This window comes from Pelophylax lessonae (genome assembly GCF_965119305.1).
Source record: "Pelophylax lessonae genome assembly, chromosome: 8".
Classification (NCBI taxonomy): Eukaryota; Metazoa; Chordata; class Amphibia; order Anura; family Ranidae; genus Pelophylax; species Pelophylax lessonae.
Window position 1 is genome coordinate 285827973 of NC_138775.1, and position 19873 is coordinate 285847845.

The following is a 19873-nucleotide window of genomic DNA, read 5'->3' on the forward strand; positions in this document are numbered from 1 at the left end:
TGATGGTCAATGATGAACGTACTCTTCATAATGTCCAAAACAGGGGACCCTTGGATTGGCTGCATTTTGTTGGATCAGTGATGGGAATAAATGACCTCTCTCTCCTTCTTCTTTCTTTTACATTATACATTTCTTACGGGGGAACACTAATAGAGAATGTCTGGTTCTTCAATACCATTCTTAGCATCACAGAATGACATGCCTAAATGGCCTTGGTTATTATTACCATGGAATCTGTGATAAAAAAAATACTTCTACTTTATAGATATAGACACCTTTTGAATGTATAAGTCCAATGTCACACAGAAGGACTGAAACACAGTTCTAGAAAAAAAATCTATCTATCTATCTATCTATCTATCTATCTATCTATCTATCTATCTATCTATCTATCTATCTATCTATCTATCTATCTATCTATCTATCTATCTATCTATCTATCTATCTATCTATCTATCTATCTATCTATCTATCTATCTATCTATCTATCTATCTATCTATCTATCTATCTGTCTATCCATCTGTCTATCCATCTATCTGTCTGTCTGTCTGTCTGTCTATCTACGGAGGGGCCCAAAAAAAAAATATATATACACACTTCAAAATTAAAAAATATATAAATAAAAATGTTATTACTAGATTTATATAAACATCAAAGGGTAGCTGTAAGTCATGTTTGAATTATGTAATCACATTAGTGGCTCAATTTGCTAAGATTTTTTCCTAAAACTTCCCTCTTAAAATTAAGGTGCGTGTTAAACGACTGTGCGTCTTATGCACCAATAAATATGGTCATTAAGTAAAATATTATGTAAAGCATGAAGATAAGATTACACAGAAAAATAAGTCACATAGGAACCTGAATGTAGCTACTTTTTCACCCACATGGGCGCCCTCTATGAACTTGGGACTGGCAATCCTGATGAAGGGGGGTGTTCTTTGACCTCGAGTTGAATTTGTAATAAAGTTTTTATCTTGCATTGTAATAAATCTGTATTTGGACGATTAGGCTTTGGTGTGGCACTTCAGTCACAGATTCCCTCTGCTATACTCCTAATGACACTTTCCAGCATCTAGCAAAAATATGAATTATCAATTTGGGTGGAATGAGTCTATAAAATCAGGGAGTACCCCTACGTATCTTTCAGAAGGACAGTTAGAGCTTGCTGGAGTTATAGTCAATTTTAGAGCTTGCAAGTTACATTTCAAATTTTCAATTATATATGTAGCCAGTCAATTTTATAAGGAAGCTTGGGAAACATGCTATCTTTGTGGCTGAAGGGTGGCCACAGGTTAGCCTGTTATGGGCAGAGAGGAAGGCGTGTCAGTGGTTGCAAATCAGCAACCAGTGGCATTGTATTTGGGCATGGGGGCTTTGGTAGGCCAGGGCACAGCTCAGCACTCGTGTTCTTTTAACCCTCTCCCTGACAGGCCCTGTGCTTCACTTTTAACTCAGCCGACCAGACCATTTTTGCAATTTTTCCTGTCCTTTTTATTTTTCCCTTTTAGGTTTCAGAGTTTGTAAAAGACCCCCCTTTCCCCCAAACCATATATTTTCTGAAAGCGCGTGACCTGACCAGTGGAATAAAAAGAAGGTGCTACTGATTTTTAAAGTCCCACAATATTTGCACAAATGTTTATCGAAACAATATTTTTGCTAAAAATCCACGAAAATCATTATTAACAGATAAAAACACAGCAAATTTTACAAAATTCCTACTTAAGATAAAAGCTTAACCTGTATTGAGTTAATAAATAACAAATATTTGTAACTTTTAAATTGCGCCTTTTTTTGAAATGGTGAAAATCAAATGTACGCAAAAATGTAAATATCCAAAGTTCTCTAAAAATCTGAAGGTGTTAATTTTTCCCTTCCAGCTTTAAGAATTTGTAAAATATCCCCCCAAACCATATATTTTCTGAAAGCAAATGACCTGTAGAATAAGAAGAAGGTGCTACTGATTTTTAAGGCCCCTCAATATTTGCGCAAATGTTTATCAAAACAATATATTAGAAAAAAAATACACTAAAACCATAATTATCAGATACAATCACAGCTAATTTTACACAATTCCTGCTAAATTCCTACTAAATATAAAAGCTTAAACTGCATGGAGGTAATAAGTAAAAAATATTTGTAATTCTTACATTGCTCCTTTTTGCAATATGGTGAAGATCGAACATACGCAAAAAAGTAAATATCCAAAGTTCTCTAAAAATCGGAAGGTTTTCATTTTTCTCTTACAGCTTTCAGATTTTTTTGAAAGAACCCCAAACTATATATTTTCTGAAATCAGATGAGCGCTAGCATAAAAAGAAGGTGCTACTGATTTTTTTAGGCCCAGCGGTATTTGGGAAAATGATTCTCAAACAATATTTCCGCTAAAAATACACTAAAGCCATTATTAGCAGATAAAAACGCAGCTAATTTTACAAAATTCCTGCTAAATTCCTACTAAATATAAAAGCTTAACCTTTATGAAGTTATTAAATAGCAAATGTTTGTAATTTTTACATTGCGCCTGATTGCAAAATAGTGAAAATCGAACAAACGCAAAAGTGTAAATATCCAAATTTCTCTAAAAAGCTGAAGGTTTTTATTTTTCCCTTATAGCTTTCAGAATTTGTGAAAGAACCCCAAACTATATATTTTCTGAAAGCATTTGACCTCTAGAATAAAAAGAAGGTGCTACTGATTTCTTAGGCCCTGCGGTATTTGTAATTTTTACATGTGAAAATCAAACGTACCCAAAATTTCTCAAAAAATGTGGAGGTTTTCATTTATCACTTACAGCTTTCAGGGTTTGTAAAAGACCCCCCAAACCATCTATTTTCTGAAAGCACAAGACCAGTAGAATAAAAAGAAGGTGTTACTTATTTTTAAGCCCCGCACTTTTTGTGCAAATGTTCATCAAATCACTATTTTCACACAAAAAAAACACAAAAATCCTTATTTGCACACATAAACACAATATAACCTACATAATTCATGCTAAATTCCTACTAAGGCCACGTTCAGTGGGGTGAGCTAATGTATACACCCATGGAGGACCCTGTTTACCTGCACAGGGATACACAGGTATTCTGTGCATTCTTGTGCAGGCAGACCTTTTCATGTAATTTGGGAAGCACGAGCTGCAAGGACAGATCTGACATCCATGCGGGTGTAGGTGCATTGACCCAAACACAGACAGTGTGAGTTCAGGGACATACACCCACATGGATGTCAAGTTGAGAGCAGTGGTTTGCAGCTGCTGCATCTCAATTGACATGAATGGGACTGCCTGCACAGGAGTGCATTCCTCTGCAACTGGTGCTGTGTCCCAATTGACATCAATCGGACTGCCTGCATGGGGATGCACTGAACACCTGTGCATCCCTCTGCAGCTAAATACGGCCCCGTAGTAATATGCCTCACGTGTACGAGGCCTTGGGCTTTGTTTTGGCTTACAGTTGGGGGGGCAGCAGAAACGCATGATTGAGCTTCATTTCTGCCACCCACCAAACTACCCCCAAGCTGCAATAGGCAGTGGACAGGGAGCTTTACATGCTGGGGCTGCAATGCTTTGCGCCTGTGGCAAAGTTGACTTGACTTATAGCAATGCCGCCTGCCAAACGCTACACATTCAAATTAATAGGGAAGCGCCACAAACACCCCACAACTGCGTGCAATGCATGCAGTTGTGGTGCATTTGTCAGCAAAAATGGGGATAAAACATTGCTTCCTCACCGATTGTCAGTAGCCTCTGGAGCGTAGCCTCTGGCTTCAGAGGCAAGGGAGATTTAGACCACGTCTAAATCTACCCTTAGGACCCTTTCACACGGGCTGTCCTGTCCGATCAGGTTCACCTGCCGGTTTTTCAAGCGGACTTGATGGAACCCTCCAGTCTCCTCTATGGAGCGCCGGATGTCAGCAGTGACATATCTGCTGACATCACCCGATTTTCGATCCTGCCCGAAAAAAACAGACGGATGGTGGTCCTATTTTCCATCCGTCTGGCGGATCGGATATGTTTGGATGAAAATGGACAGGCGGTCCGTTTTCATGTGATCCCCCCATATAGGCGAGCCAGACTGTGTCCTGGAGGGGATGGGGGAATTAGCAGACCGATCCCCCCGCTGAGCAAGCAGATTCCGTCCAATGGAGGTGCCTGTGTGAAAGGGGACTTACTATGATTTTTGTTTTCTTTTTTTTTAACAGATACAATTATTTATTTATTTATTTTTTTTTTAATGGGGATGTGGGGGTTGGAGAGACATTAGGGGTCTAAACAGACCTCAAATGTCTCTTTTTTTAGACAGAGAAAGGGACTGAAGAGAGTTCAGTCCCTTTCTCTGCAGGCTTAGCTGTAATAATTATGAATAGATAGCAGACATGGGAGTAAGTCACACGTGTGAGTCACAAGCAAGTCTCAAGTCTTAGCCTTCAAGTCTCAAGTAAGTCCCAAGTTACTGTGGCGAAAATCAAGCAAGTCAAGTCGAGTCCCTGCTAGAAGTCAAGCAAGTCAAGTCAAGTCATTTATTTTGGTCAAGTCACAAATCAAGTCAAAATACTGATCTACCCCAATTTTCACCTTTAAATCAGTTAAAAGTCAGTGGTCAGGAAAGGTTTTGTTTTATTTTCAACATTAACAAAACTGCTTAGTGCTTTTTTCTTGGCATATTAAAGAAACACTTTGAATGCCCAAACAGCTCAAAATCCTTCGTCCGGTCATGTTTCAACACCACAGTCACTAAAAACATGTTAAGTATTTCAATTGTTAAACAGCCAGTGTCCTAAAAATCCGAACACACCGAGGTGTTTTAAGTGACTGTGGTGTCAAAACATAACAGGCACATTCATTTTGCTTTAACACATCTTGAGTAAATGCAAATATTTAATAACTTAAAAAAGTAAAGTCATGTTCATGCTGACAGTGGCCAAGCTCTGCTTGCCGAGATACTGGAAGTCTTCCGCCGTCCCCGCCACCCGGGAATGGTTTAACAGACTAAACCACATAGAAGAGATGGAGGAGCTGATATGCATCTCCAATGATAATCTATCTAAATTTACCACGACATGGTTTGACTGGATTAGATTCAAGGAGACCGCTACCTACAAGACAATCATGGATCTTTAAAAGGGATATCCACGGCTCTGGAAGCCTGTATCCACTGCCTCGGCCTCCCTCCTTCACTCTTCCCTTATTCCCCCCCCCCCTTTTTTCCCTCCCCCCCCCCTCCTCACTCTATTTCTTCCTCTCCCTTCTGGCTGCACCCCCTCTTTCTTCTAGCTCTGTTTTTCGTATTTCTGTCCTTTCCACTTCCTATCCCTCCTCTACTCTCCCAACAAGTATTGGTTACACCCAGGGTTACACCTGTCCCATAACCCCAGGAGAGTTTGACGTATCTGATACACGTGATTTTTCTTGAGTGTGCGAGCTTGATCAACCTAGCCAACTTTTCTTTTCACTCCCAGGATGCCGCTGTGTTAGTCTCCGCACTACCCAGGTGATCTATCGCTCGTGGCTGTCATGGTCACCTTCTTCTCTAGTCTCAGTAGTATTGCATAGACATTTTGGGGGAAAAAAAAAAATGTTTTGGGTATGTTTATGTACTCCACAGTGTGTAACCCTGATAGTTTATGCCTTGATGGACAAGCTCGTTGTTTGATTGTTCCTTATTTGTTCCTTTTTTGGAACTCATGCCTAGGTACTTGTATCTTTGCTTGTTGTTGACTTATTCTCAATAAAATTCTAATGGAAAAAAAAAAGTAATTTCAAGTCATATGTCTCAAGCCAAAGTCAAGTCTCAAGTCATGAATACCAAGTCAAAGTCAAGTCGAGTCTTTTATTAATTTTAGTCAAGCAAGTCTCAAGTCCTCAAACTGGTGACTTAAGTCTGACTCAAGTCAAGTCATGTGACTCGAGTCCCCCACCTCTTATAGATAGAAGCCTGGCTGTATAGGGGCTCCCATTCATTCATACACTGGGGCATAGTAAACACTGTTACCGATCACTCACTATGTTCACCTAGGAAAGGAAGGGGCCTGGTAAACACATGATTATCAGCCACCCGCTCTCCAGCCTGACGGCCAGAAATCCCCAGCCGGCGGGAGGTGGGGAGGGAAAGACGTCGGGTTGCAGTGCAGGGAGGTGTCCTTGGAGATCGGAAACGCAGGGCACTACGGGGGGGGGGGGCAGAACGGCAGTGGGGGGGCTATATGTTTTTCTTTTACTGCCCATTGTGCCTCCCGGATCGTAATGAGGGGGCATCAGGATCGGTGCGGTGGGGGGAGTGTACATAGTTAGTGAGATGCTGTAGGTATTACGTTGGTGGAGATACAGCAGGAGGAATGTCAGTGTAGCAGGGAGGGGCGGCACCTTTTCAGGGCACTAATAAGGGGATTGTCATTCTCTGATGAGTGCAAAGGTTTTGTGCAGCAGAGTCTGCTGAACAATTTTAATATAAACTCAAACTCATAGTCTCTAAAGTGACCAGGAGCTTACCACACAAGGAGGAATGAGGTCCATACAGCGTACGGACCTGGCCAACTGCAAGCAGTTCTGTAGGTCAGTACGCTATGCGGACCTGGCAGTAAAAGGGTTAAAAGGGGCATTCCTGGTTGTATTAGCAGACATTTGTAGGTGTCTTTGGTGGTAGAAACTAAAGCCAAAAACTAGACATGACATCATACCCATATATTTCATATGGATGTAAGGTGTGACCCTCCTAGGAGAAGTTATTAAAGAGATTAATCCTGATGGACAGGTTTTCCCCATTAACATAGGTGCAAAGCTCAAGTTGGGTGGCGTATAACCCCATGGATTACTCCATTCTGTAGAAAACTATTTCGGCGGAGGGCGTGGTGGAGTGATGACGGTGTGAGGAGGTGCTCTGTGTGAGCTCCACGCTGCTGCCTCCCTGAGTACACCTGTGTGGCCGGATCCGGTCATGCTTGCCGGTCGGTAACCTCCGAGGGATGCCTGCAAGAGCTCGGGGAAGTTGCCGCCAATCACGGGTGCAAACCCGTAGCCAGGAAAGGTCCACAGCGGGGGAGATAGGGCGCTATTTCCCCGGCGTCGGCAAGGTGATAACCGGAGTGTCAGGCGGCGCTAAGAGCGGTGTCACGGAGCTGCAGATCCCGGAGTTGCTGGGGAGTGTCAGCGTCGCTGAAGGAGAGGAGATAAACGAAGCGGTACAACAGCTGGTGGAAGGGGAGACTACCGGTACTAGGAACACTCCCAGCGTGGAACAGAGGATCCAGGAAACCAAGGATACCCGAGAGAAGGAGAGGGAGGTAGCCCAGGGGGTAGAAAAGGAATATAAGGTGCTGGGAATGCAATTACCCGCAGAGTCCACAATGGAGGAGTCCACAATGCGGAGTCCAGGGGAGACGCAACGGAGTGACACCCCAACATCCCTACAGGAGGATAAGGGGCTTGCAGACCCAAAATCAGATATTTTGATATTGCTTAAAGCACTCCCAACGAAATTGGATATTGAAAATATGATGGCAAAGATGGAGGAGACTCACCGGCGGGAGATGAAGGAACTACGTAAGGATATTGGTGATATCTCAGACAAGGTGGATAAAGGTGCAGAGACAGTAATATCCCTAACAGGCAGAGTAGAGGAGATTGAAAAAAAATACAAGGGCCAGGGGGATATGCTGGCTTCTATGCAATTAAGAATGGAGGATATGGAAGACCGGAGCCGCCGGAATAACTTGAGGGTAAGAGGACTGCCTGAACAGGTAAAAAGGGACCAACTTCAAGAGGCGGTAAGAGATATACTCCTTAAAGTAATAGACTCTAGTCGTGATGATAGCATAATATTGGACAGGGTCCATAGAACCCCGGGGCCCAAAGCAGGAGACTCTGATAGAGTAAGGGACGTAATATGTCGGGTCCACTATTTTTCCCAGAGGGAAGAAATATTGAGGAAGGTATGGCTCAAGGGTTCTATTGATTATATGGGAGCTAAGATAAAGATATTACCGGACTTGTCTGGAGCCACACTGACCCGTAGAGCTATGCTGAGACCGATACTGGAGAAAGCTAAGGAGTTGGGTTTTACATACCATTGGGGATATCCGCTAATGGTAACATTTCATAGAGAGTCCACGTATTTCACTTTGAGATCCAAGATGGACCTGCAGGGGTTATTTGAATACTTGGGCATTAAGGAATTATATGTTTCGGATTGGAGAGCTGTTTTGCCCCAGTATTTGGACAGGAATATTAACAGAAGGAGAGAGACCGGAAAACACAGAGTCTGAAGAGGAATCACCAAGATTCTGAGAGAATATAACTCCTGGATGGACACGATTTGACTTATTTTTATATTATTATATATTTTTTTTTTTTGGGCCCCCTTTTTTGCCCCCCCCCCTTTTTTTTAATGAAATTTTGGGTTGCTTAAGTACCCCTCGCTCCCCCTTTTTCTTTTTTTTTTTTTTTGTTGAGCAAGCAAGGAGGGGAGGAGGTCTGACAGGGGAATAAGGGGGGTGGAGAGGTGGGTTCGGGGGAGAGGTAATTATGGCTCCCCTTTTTTTTTTTTTTTTTGTTGTGGGTTTGTTACCTCCTTTGGAGAGAAGATTTCTCCATGCTTTTTTTTTTTTCTTTTTTCTCTCTTTTCTTCCTTATTCTCTCTCCCTTTAGGGGAAGATATGAGAGAATTTTGGGGTGCTCTCTGGACATAATTAGAGCCAGATAGACCTTGTATTAATTATCAATTAATTATTACCCCCCTCAGACATCCTCCCCCCTACCTGGGTATAGTTGAGAGATTGGTTAAGTAGAAGGAGAGAGGAGATGTATAATACACAGCACATTTAATATACACGCAGTTGGAATATTTTTAGGCCATATGGCCCTGTTTTTTATATATATTTTTTTTTTTTTTTTTTTCTCTTCCTTCCCCGTTCTCTTATTTTATTTTAAGAGATATGAGGAACGTATCACTTAAGCACTTAAAAATTGTTAGGGATGTTTATCTTGCTCCCCTGGGGGCAGGAAACAACATCCCCCTGGCACCCTCCCATATGTGGGGGTTGATATATTTTTATTTTTATTTATTTATTTATTTTATTTTATTTTTTTTTATTATTCCTATTCACCAATTTATTCACTTTTTGTCTTGGTGTTATTTGCTCTTTTTGATAGAGGTCACAATTTTTTTTTTTTTTTTTTTCTGGCACTAACAATGGATGGTTTGGTTGAGATTTTCAACAGTAGGCACTTGGGTAATAGGGGGTGTGTGATAACCCCCCCCTTTTTTTTTTTCCTTTTTTGCTCTCCTCTCCTTTCTACTTATCTACATGTCGTTGAATGTTCTAGGTGGACCTAAGGAGTTGAAGATAATTAATTGTTGTAGGGTGAGGGGGATGGAGAGTGGGACGGAGAGTGGGAGGGAGAGAGAAATACGTCACAGAGAATATCTGAGATAGGAAGATGTTCATTAATGTGGAGGTAACACCATATCATTAAAGGAGACCAATTAATAGGAGTTGTGTGATAAGGGTAGTGAATGAATAAATAACAATGGAGTACTGGATCCGACCAGACAAGGGGGGCAGTGAGCTGATTCTCGCTCCGTGCATTGCCTCACCACGGACCTTTTTGTAGGTGAACGCAAGACACGCTAAGGAGCGTGAGGGGCGTTTGATATAACAAGGTGTTATTAGTAGGGTGGGAAGGGAGGGTGGTGGGGTGGGGGATTTTGGTTTTGTGGGTTTTTTTTTTTTTTTTTTTTCTTTTTTTTTTTTTCTCTTTTCTCCTCCTCTTAACTCTGGATATAAAATATAAATCTAAATGGCGACTATAAAATGTATAACACTAAACGCAAGAGGTCTGAACATACCTGAGAAAAGACACATGTTACTAAATGATTTAAAAGGGTCCCAAATAGATATAGCATTAGTACAGGAGACACATTTTAAAGAAACCAAAGTACCCATACTTAGAAATAAAAACTTTCCATGGGTGTACCATTCGACAAATAAAGAGGTAAAATCAAAAGGGGTATCTATCCTCTTAGCCAAGAGAATGCCATGGTCTTTACAAGATATACAGACAGATACTGAGGGGAGGTACATCTTTATTAAGGGAACAATAGGAGAGGTGAAGGTAACGTTGGCAAATATATACGCCCCCAACCAGAAACAGGTGAGCTTTCTTACGAAGGTCTTAAATAAACTGGCAGACTTTACAGAGGGACAACTGATTCTGGGAGGAGACATAAATATCCCTTTAAACCCCCTGATAGACACTTCATCAGGATGCTCCTCAGTCCCTTTGAGTAGTAGTAAGCAAATAAGTCAAGAACTATATAAACACCAACTTGTGGACGTATGGCGCCTTACCCACTCCGGGGAAAAAGATTATACATATTTTTCATCAGTACATAAACTATACACAAGAATAGATTATTTCTTTATCCCTCATAGACAACTACAAGCAATTAAAAAAGTTGAGATTGGGAACATCACATGGTCAGACCACGCACCAGTCACTTTAGAGTATTCACTTTCGGAATCCCTGGCCCTTGGGGGAAGGTTCTGGAGATTGAATGAGAGCCTCTTACAGACACCTGAGATCCTCAGGGACGTAACAGAGGAACTAAAATTTTACTTTCAAACAAATGAAAATCCAGGGGGAGATATAGGGGTCCTATGGGAGGCACATAAAGTTGTGATTAGGGGAGTACTAATTAAACATGGGTCGAGAGTAAAAAAGGAGAGGATGGAAAGATTAGAAACGTTATTCAAAACTTTACACGAGAAGGAGGGTGCCCATAAAAAAGATATAACACTAAAAAACGAGAAAGAAGTGGGGGGCATAAGAAAAGAGATTAATGATCTGTTAGGTTATAAAGCAAAAGCCTCACTACAAAGAAGCCGAAAAATAGGATATGAATCAGGAGATAAGTGTGGGAAATTGTTAGCCAAAGCGGTTAAGGAGATGAAACAGACTACATATATCCCCCAAATATTGTCTCCTAAGGGCAATAAGATAGCGATACCTAGACAGATCGCCCAGGTATTTGGAGATTATTATTCGAGCTTATATAACTTGACAGATAACTTAACAACTTTATCAGAAATGGAAGAATACGTAGCCTCTGCCCAGATGCCAAAACTATCGGAGGAAGCAGGCAAGGAACTGGACCTACCTATAGAATTGACGGAGATATTACAAGCCTTAAATATGATGAAGATTGGGAGGGCGCCGGGACCGGACGGCTTTACCCTCCAGTATTATAAGGTATTTTTCCCGATAGTTGGCCCGTATCTATTAAAATTATTTAACGGGGTGGGGCAAGGATCAAGTTTTTGTAGAGATACTCAACGAGCACACATTACAGTTCTCCCTAAAGAAGATAAAGATTTAATGTTATGTGGGAGTTATAGGCCAATATCTCTCCTTAATACGGACTTAAAAATTTTTACGAAGATATTAGCAACCCGTCTGAATCATTATATACAATCATTGATACACTTGGATCAGGTGGGCTTTATAAATAATAGAGAAGGGAGAGATAATACCACCAAAGTATTGGATTTGTTACTGGAAATTGATAAATCTCAAAAACCATGTGTCTTCCTAGGTACCGACGCAGAAAAAGCGTTCGATCGCGTGAACTGGAAATTTATGACAGCGACATTGAAACATATCGGGCTGGGAGAGATTATGATACAGAGAATCCTTTCTATATACGCTGACCCAACAGCCCAAGTGAAAGTAAATGGGATTCTATCGGACCCTTTTAAGATTAAAAACGGTACGAGACAGGGATGCCCCCTATCCCCTATCCTTTTTGTACTGTCCCTAGAACCATTCTTATGTAAAGTAAGACAAAATTTGAATATTAAAGGGGTACAAATGGGAAAGGAACAGTACAAAATTTCGGCGTATGCAGACGATTTGATATTTACATTAACAAACCCGACAATATCCCTACCTAATTTAATTAAGGAATTTGAACAATACGAGTCCATGTCAAATTTAAAAATAAATTTCAATAAGTCAGAAGCAATGGGGATAAGATTGCCTAGAAGTGCACTACAAGTATTGAAACAAAATTTTAAATTTAAATGGGCAGATAAGGCAATAAAATACTTGGGAACGTATATACCGGCCAACCCTGATTTGGTATACGAATTGAATTTCAAACCTCTTTTGAATACAATTGGCTCTAAATTAGAAAAATGGAAGACGGGCTTATTCTCTTGGCTGGGGAGATGCAATCTTATTAAGATGTCTATCTTACCCAGATTCTTATATTTACTCCAGACATTGCCAGTAAAGATTCCGATAGGATATTTCAAACAGATAAACTCAATATTTATAAAATTTATATGGGCAAATAAGAAGCCGAGGATTTCAAGACAATTACTTACATTGCCAAAAAAATATGGAGGTACAGCGATACCAGATATTCAAAAATACTATTATGCCTCACATGTCAGGAGGCAAATAGACTGGTGCCGCCAGGGGGAATCAAAGCTATGGGTGAAAATAGAACAAACTAATACAAAGGTACCATTATCTAGGGCATTATGGTGTTATGAGAGTTTACCGACAGAATTAAAAGCACACCAATTAATTGGGACAACTTTAAGAATATGCTCTCAAATATGTTTTCAAAAGGACCTTACTTCACATGACTCTCCTCTATATCCTATAATAGGGAACCCGAGATTCACCATGGGAATGGAAGCACAGCCATTTAGGAATCTAGATAAAGCAGGATGCTTTCAGGCATCCCACTTTGTGAGAAATAATAAATGGCCGACAATGGAGATATTAATGGAGGAGGAAGGGGAATTTAGACTTCCCTTTTGGAATGCACTCCAACTTTCTCACTTTTTGGGATCTATCCCCAATCCAAAGAAGTATAACCGTCAGCTTACAATGCTGGAAGAATATTGTAGTGAGTCAGAGAATATATCCCATATGTTAGCAAAAATATATTCCTTGATAAATACCCCTAAAGCAGGACACCATTTATCTTATATTGAGAGATGGGAAAGGGAATTATCTTGTACCTTCTCCACAGAACAGAGACAACAGATGGTTGATCTTGCTTTTAAATCATCTATATGTACTAAATATCAGGAATTAAATTTCAAAATCTTGACAAGGTGGTACTATACACCATATAAACTACATAAAATAGCAATAAATAATTCGGACAGATGTTGGAGATGCTCGGTGGAAGAGGGTACATTAATACATATTTTTTGGTCATGCCCTAAACTATCAAATTATTGGGGGAAGGTCAGAGAGATAATGCAAAAGTTTTCAGAATTTGAGATCCCGGAAAACCCTGGGTTCTTTCTTTTACAACTTAGCGGGATACCAGGGAAGAAATACAGGAGATCGTTACTATGCCATATGGCAAACGCTGCCCGAGCCTGTATCCCCCTGGGGTGGAAAAAGCAGGAACCCCCAACAATTAATTGCTGGATAGGTAAAATAGAAGAAATAAATAGAATGGAGGATCTGGTTCTGACAGGTCAACATAAGAGGGAAAAATATTTAGAAACATGGGGAGTATGGAACAGGTTTTTAGTAATGAACCAGGGGATGGACAGACCGGATCAGGATATATTGGATGTCGGAGAGATTTAGTAAATAAAGAAACAATACGGAGATGGGGGAGGAGGAAACTTATGTGTTTTTGTTTTCCCATTTATTTATTTTTTTTTTTTTTTGTTTTTTTTTTTTGTTTTGGGTGGGGTTGATTTGAGTTAGAAAAGAAAGGGAAGGAGATGAATAGCTATTTAACACATAGGATAGCTGGGAGATATGGGAAGCAAGAATGTGAGGGGTGTATTGATCCTATGTCTTCTTGTTATGTTATGATGAATTTGTTATCCTACCCGAAAACTTCAATAAAAATTATATTTGGAAAAAAAAAAAAAAACTGCTTAGTGCTTTTTTCTTGGCATATTAAAGAAACACTTTGAATGCCCAAACAGCTCAAAATCCTTCGTCCGGTCATGTTTCAACACCACAGTCACTAAAAACATGTTAAGTATTTCAATTGTTAAACAGCCAGTGTCCTAAAAATCCGAACACACCGAGGTGTTTTAAGTGACTGTGGTGTCAAAACATAACAGGCACATTCATTTTGCTTTAACACATCTTGAGTAAATGCAAATATTTAATAACTTAAAAAAGAAAGGGGGGAAGGGGAAGTAAAAAAGGGGTGGGAGATATAATTTCATAACAACTGGCATGTTAATAAATAACAAGGGTAAAAAATATATAGCCATAAATATTAACCAATACTATAAAGCCAGTTGTTGGATGAAAAATATATATGGGGGGGGGGGGTAAAGGGGAAAATTCGGGACTTTGAATGAGGTGTGTGGTAACGATTGGTACATACATAGGTAAAATACACAGGTAGGTCTCATATGATAATAAAAAACATTTTATTGGCGATGTCATCGACAGACATAAGAACATCATAGTATAAATATAATTGATACGGCAGGTAAATGGTAATAATTAAACCAAATCATATACATAAGAGCTGATTGGTTGTAGACTGGAGTAGAACACTAATTGTCGAGCGATATTGAAGGATCCAAAAAATAAAAATAAGGAATGCATCATAAACAAGCCCTACGCGTTTCATGGAATGTAATCCACTTCCTCAGGAGCAGATGCATCATATATTACTGTAGAAAAAAGAGAATCCTTTTTACAGATAGCATAAAAAATGATAAAGGACTAATAAATAATGATAGGGAAGGGATATAATATCTCTAGCCTATATGTTCTCCAGCCAGTGTACTTACAGAGGATCCGGATGACCACAATGGTAAAGGAAATGAACATAGTCATAACAACGTAACTAGCTATGGAAAAAATTTGCAAAGCTAAACAATGCTGACACAGAGAGACACTGCCTGCATGTAAATATGGATAACATACATGATATAAAAATTCAACTGTGAACACACACCTCCATCCCTATTCATTATGAAAAAATAAATTAACCGATAATTAAACCAATTAATTTGAAAAAATTTGGGACTTTATATGAGGTACTGCCAATTCCGGGCAGATTACCTCCATCCCTGTTGCATTAGCAAAGAAAGGGGGGAAGGGGAAGTAAAAAAGGGGTGGGAGATATAATTTCATAACAACTGGCATGTTAATAAATAACAAGGGTAAAAAATATATAGCCATAAATATTAACCAATACTATAAAGCCAGTTGTTGGATGAAAAATATATATGGGGGGGGGGGGGGTAAAGGGGAAAATTCGGGACTTTGAATGAGGTGTGTGGTAACGATTGGTACATACATAGGTAAAATACACAGGTAGGTCTCATATGATAATAAAAAACATTTTATTGGCGATGTCATCGACAGACATAAGAACATCATAGTATAAATATAATTGATACGGCAGGTAAATGGTAATAATTAAACCAAATCATATACATAAGAGCTGATTGGTTGTAGACTGGAGTAGAACACTAATTGTCGAGCGATATTGAAGGATCCAAAAAATAAAAATAAGGAATGCATCATAAACAAGCCCTACGCGTTTCATGGAATGTAATCCACTTCCTCAGGAGCAGATGCATCATATATTACTGTAGAAAAAAGAGAATCCTTTTTACAGATAGCATAAAAAATGATAAAGGACTAATAAATAATGATAGGGAAGGGATATAATATCTCTAGCCTATATGTTCTCCAGCCAGTGTACTTACAATCCAGCAATGACATCAACACCTAAGTATTGTGGGGGGCAGACAACTAGGGGAACGTCTCTACCGGGAACTGAGAGAGCTTGATCCAAGGTCATCCGGGCACAATAAGAAGATTCCACAAAGAAATGTGTATTCAATATTGTGATGAACAGATCCATATAGATAATGGTCACCAGAGGGTTCTAAAAGTAAATAGTTGTAAATATGAAAAAACTTGTGTAGTACATATAAATAAATAGACTAAAATAGACTGGGTAGTATAAACTACCCAGCAGAACCCATAATCAGAAAACCATGTTGTGTGAAATTGATTAAATAAACCAAGAATGTGCTAATCAGAATGGATAGTGTAAAGGATAAACCAAAAAGGAAGTGCCTGTGAAACAGATAGGAGGTGCCTAGGAACAGGGGAGGGAGTGTGATGAACAGATCCACATAAATAATGGTCACCTGAGGGTTCTGAAAGTAAATTCTTGTAAATATAGAAACAGGTGTAGTACGTATAAATGAATTAATAAACTTAAATAAACTGAGTGGTATGAGCCACCCAGCAGAACCCATAATCAGGGAGCCATGTTATGTGAAAAAGATAGAATAAACCAAGGCTGTGCTAATCAGAATGGATAGTGTGAAAGATGGACAAGATGGAAAGTGCCAGAAAGTGATGCAATCAAAGCATTGCCAAAAAGAAAAGGATATCACGGAGCAAAAATGGCCTTGGAAAAGTGAGGGTGGAAGGTGGAAGTGAAGATAGCCTAAAAGGATGGTGCAGTGTACCCGTTATTGGCCTTGGTCAGCTCCCAACGCCACGCCAACGCTCAACAAAGAGGAAGAAGAGCCGCACCATGGGTGACCGGTGGTCATCCGAGACTGCGGCATCCAAACCTCACTGTATATGAGCGCGGATGAATCTCCACGTGTCGACGTGATGGCGCCAAAATGATGACGTCACAGATGCGACCGGGATTGCGTGACGCCGATGCAGAGCGGATGGACCCGCCCCAGCCCCCCGTGGGGGAGAGGGGAGGACCCCCGAAGTGCATCGCAGTCCCCGAACTAGACAGCAACCCAGAGGATCCGGATGACCACAATGGTAAAGGAAATGAACATAGTCATAACAACGTAACTAGCTATGGAAAAAATTTGCAAAGCTAAACAATGCTGACACAGAGAGACACTGCCTGCATGTAAATATGGATAACATACATGATATAAAAATTCAACTGTGAACACACACCTCCATCCCTATTCATTATGAAAAAATAAATTAACCGATAATTAAACCAATTAATTTGAAAAAATTTGGGACTTTATATGAGGTACTGCCAATTCCGGGCAGATTACCTCCATCCCTGTTGCATTAGCAAAGAAAGGGGGGAAGGGGAAGTAAAAAAGGGGTGGGAGATATAATTTCATAACAACTGGCATGTTAATAAATAACAAGGGTAAAAAATATTGAATACACATTTCTTTGTGGAATCTTCTTATTGTGCCCGGATGACCTTGGATCAAGCTCTCTCAGTTCCCGGTAGAGACGTTCCCCTAGTTGTCTGCCCCCCACAATACTTAGGTGTTGATGTCATTGCTGGATTGTAAGTACACTGGCTGGAGAACATATAGGCTAGAGATATTATATCCCTTCCCTATCATTATTTATTAGTCCTTTATCATTTTTTATGCTATCTGTAAAAAGGATTCTCTTTTTTCTACAGTAATATATGATGCATCTGCTCCTGAGGAAGTGGATTACATTCCATGAAACGCGTAGGGCTTGTTTATGATGCATTCCTTATTTTTATTTTTTGGATCCTTCAATATCGCTCGACAATTAGTGTTCTACTCCAGTCTACAACCAATCAGCTCTTATGTATATGATTTGGTTTAATTATTACCATTTACCTGCCGTATCAATTATATTTATACTATGATGTTCTTATGTCTGTCGATGACATCGCCAATAAAATGTTTTTTATTATCATATGAGACCTACCTGTGTATTTTACCTATGTATGTACCAATCGTTACCACACACCTCATTCAAAGTCCCGAATTTTCCCCTTTACCCCCCCCCCCCATATATATTTTTCATCCAACAACTGGCTTTATAGTATTGGTTAATATTTATGGCTATATATTTTTTACCCTTGTTATTTATTAACATGCCAGTTGTTATGAAATTATATCTCCCACCCCTTTTTTACTTCCCCTTCCCCCCTTTCTTTGCTAATGCAACAGGGATGGAGGTAATCTGCCCGGAATTGGCAGTACCTCATATAAAGTCCCAAATTTTTTCAAATTAATTGGTTTAATTATCGGTTAATTTATTTTTTCATAATGAATAGGGATGGAGGTGTGTGTTCACAGTTGAATTTTTATATCATGTATGTTATCCATATTTACATGCAGGCAGTGTCTCTCTGTGTCAGCATTGTTTAGCTTTGCAAATTTTTTCCATAGCTAGTTACGTTGTTATGACTATGTTCATTTCCTTTACCATTGTGGTCATCCGGATCCTCTGGGTTGCTGTCTAGTTCGGGGACTGCGATGCACTTCGGGGGTCCTCCCCTCTCCCCCACGGGGGGCTGGGGCGGGTCCATCCGCTCTGCATCGGCGTCACGCAATCCCGGTCGCATCTGTGACGTCATCATTTTGGCGCCATCACGTCGACACGTGGAGATTCATCCGCGCTCATATACAGTGAGGTTTGGATGCCGCAGTCTCGGATGACCACCGGTCACCCATGGTGCGGCTCTTCTTCCTCTTTGTTGAGCGTTGGCGTGGCGTTGGGAGCTGACCAAGGCCAATAACGGGTACACTGCACCATCCTTTTAGGCTATCTTCACTTCCACCTTCCACCCTCACTTTTCCAAGGCCATTTTTGCTCCGTGATATCCTTTTCTTTTTGGCAATGCTTTGATTGCATCACTTTCTGGCACTTTCCATCTTGTCCATCTTTCACACTATCCATTCTGATTAGCACAGCCTTGGTTTATTCTATCTTTTTCACATAACATGGCTCCCTGATTATGGGTTCTGCTGGGTGGCTCATACCACTCAGTTTATTTAAGTTTATTAATTCATTTATACGTACTACACCTGTTTCTATATTTACAAGAATTTACTTTCAGAACCCTCAGGTGACCATTATTTATGTGGATCTGTTCATCACACTCCCTCCCTGGTTCCTAGGCACCTCCTATCTGTTTCACAGGCACTTCCTTTTTGGTTTATCCTTTACACTATCCATTCTGATTAGCACATTCTTGGTTTATTTAATCAATTTCACACAACATGGTTTTCTGATTATGGGTTCTGCTGGGTAGTTTATACTACCCAGTCTATTTTAGTCTATTTATTTATATGTACTACACAAGTTTTTTCATATTTACAACTATTTACTTTTAGAACCCTCTGGTGACCATTATCTATATGGATCTGTTCATCACAATATTGAATACACATTTCTTTGTGGAATCTTCTTATTGTGCCCGGATGACCTTGGATCAAGCTCTCTCAGTTCCCGGTAGAGACGTTCCCCTAGTGGTCTGCCCCCCACAATACTTAGGTGTTGATGTCATTGCTGGATTGTAAGTACACTGGCTGGAGAACATATAGGCTAGAGATATTATATCCCTTCCCTATCATTATTTATTAGTCCTTTATCATTTTTTATGCTATCTGTAAAAAGGATTCTCTTTTTTCTACAGTAATATATGATGCATCTGCTCCTGAGGAAGTGGATTACATTCCATGAAACGCGTAGGGCTTGTTTATGATGCATTCCTTATTTTTATTTTTTGGATCCTTCAATATCGCTCGACAATTAGTGTTCTACTCCAGTCTACAACCAATCAGCTCTTATGTATATGATTTGGTTTAATTATTACCATTTACCTGCCGTATCAATTATATTTATACTATGATGTTCTTATGTCTGTCGATGACATCGCCAATAAAATGTTTTTTATTATCATATGAGACCTACCTGTGTATTTTACCTATGTATGTACCAATCGTTACCACACACCTCATTCAAAGTCCCGAATTTTCCCCTTTACCCCCCCCCCCCCATATATATTTTTCATCCAACAACTGGCTTTATAGTATTGGTTAATATTTATGGCTATATATTTTTTACCCTTGTTATTTATT

At 39.9% G+C, this 19873-nt stretch overlaps 1 protein-coding gene across 10 annotated transcripts in view; it reads left to right on the top strand.

Annotated features, from left to right (window-relative positions):
- DAB1 (DAB adaptor protein 1) overlaps window positions 1–19873 on the top strand; it is a 1145503-nt gene that overhangs the window by 561996 nt on the left and 563634 nt on the right. The window lies entirely within an intron of this gene.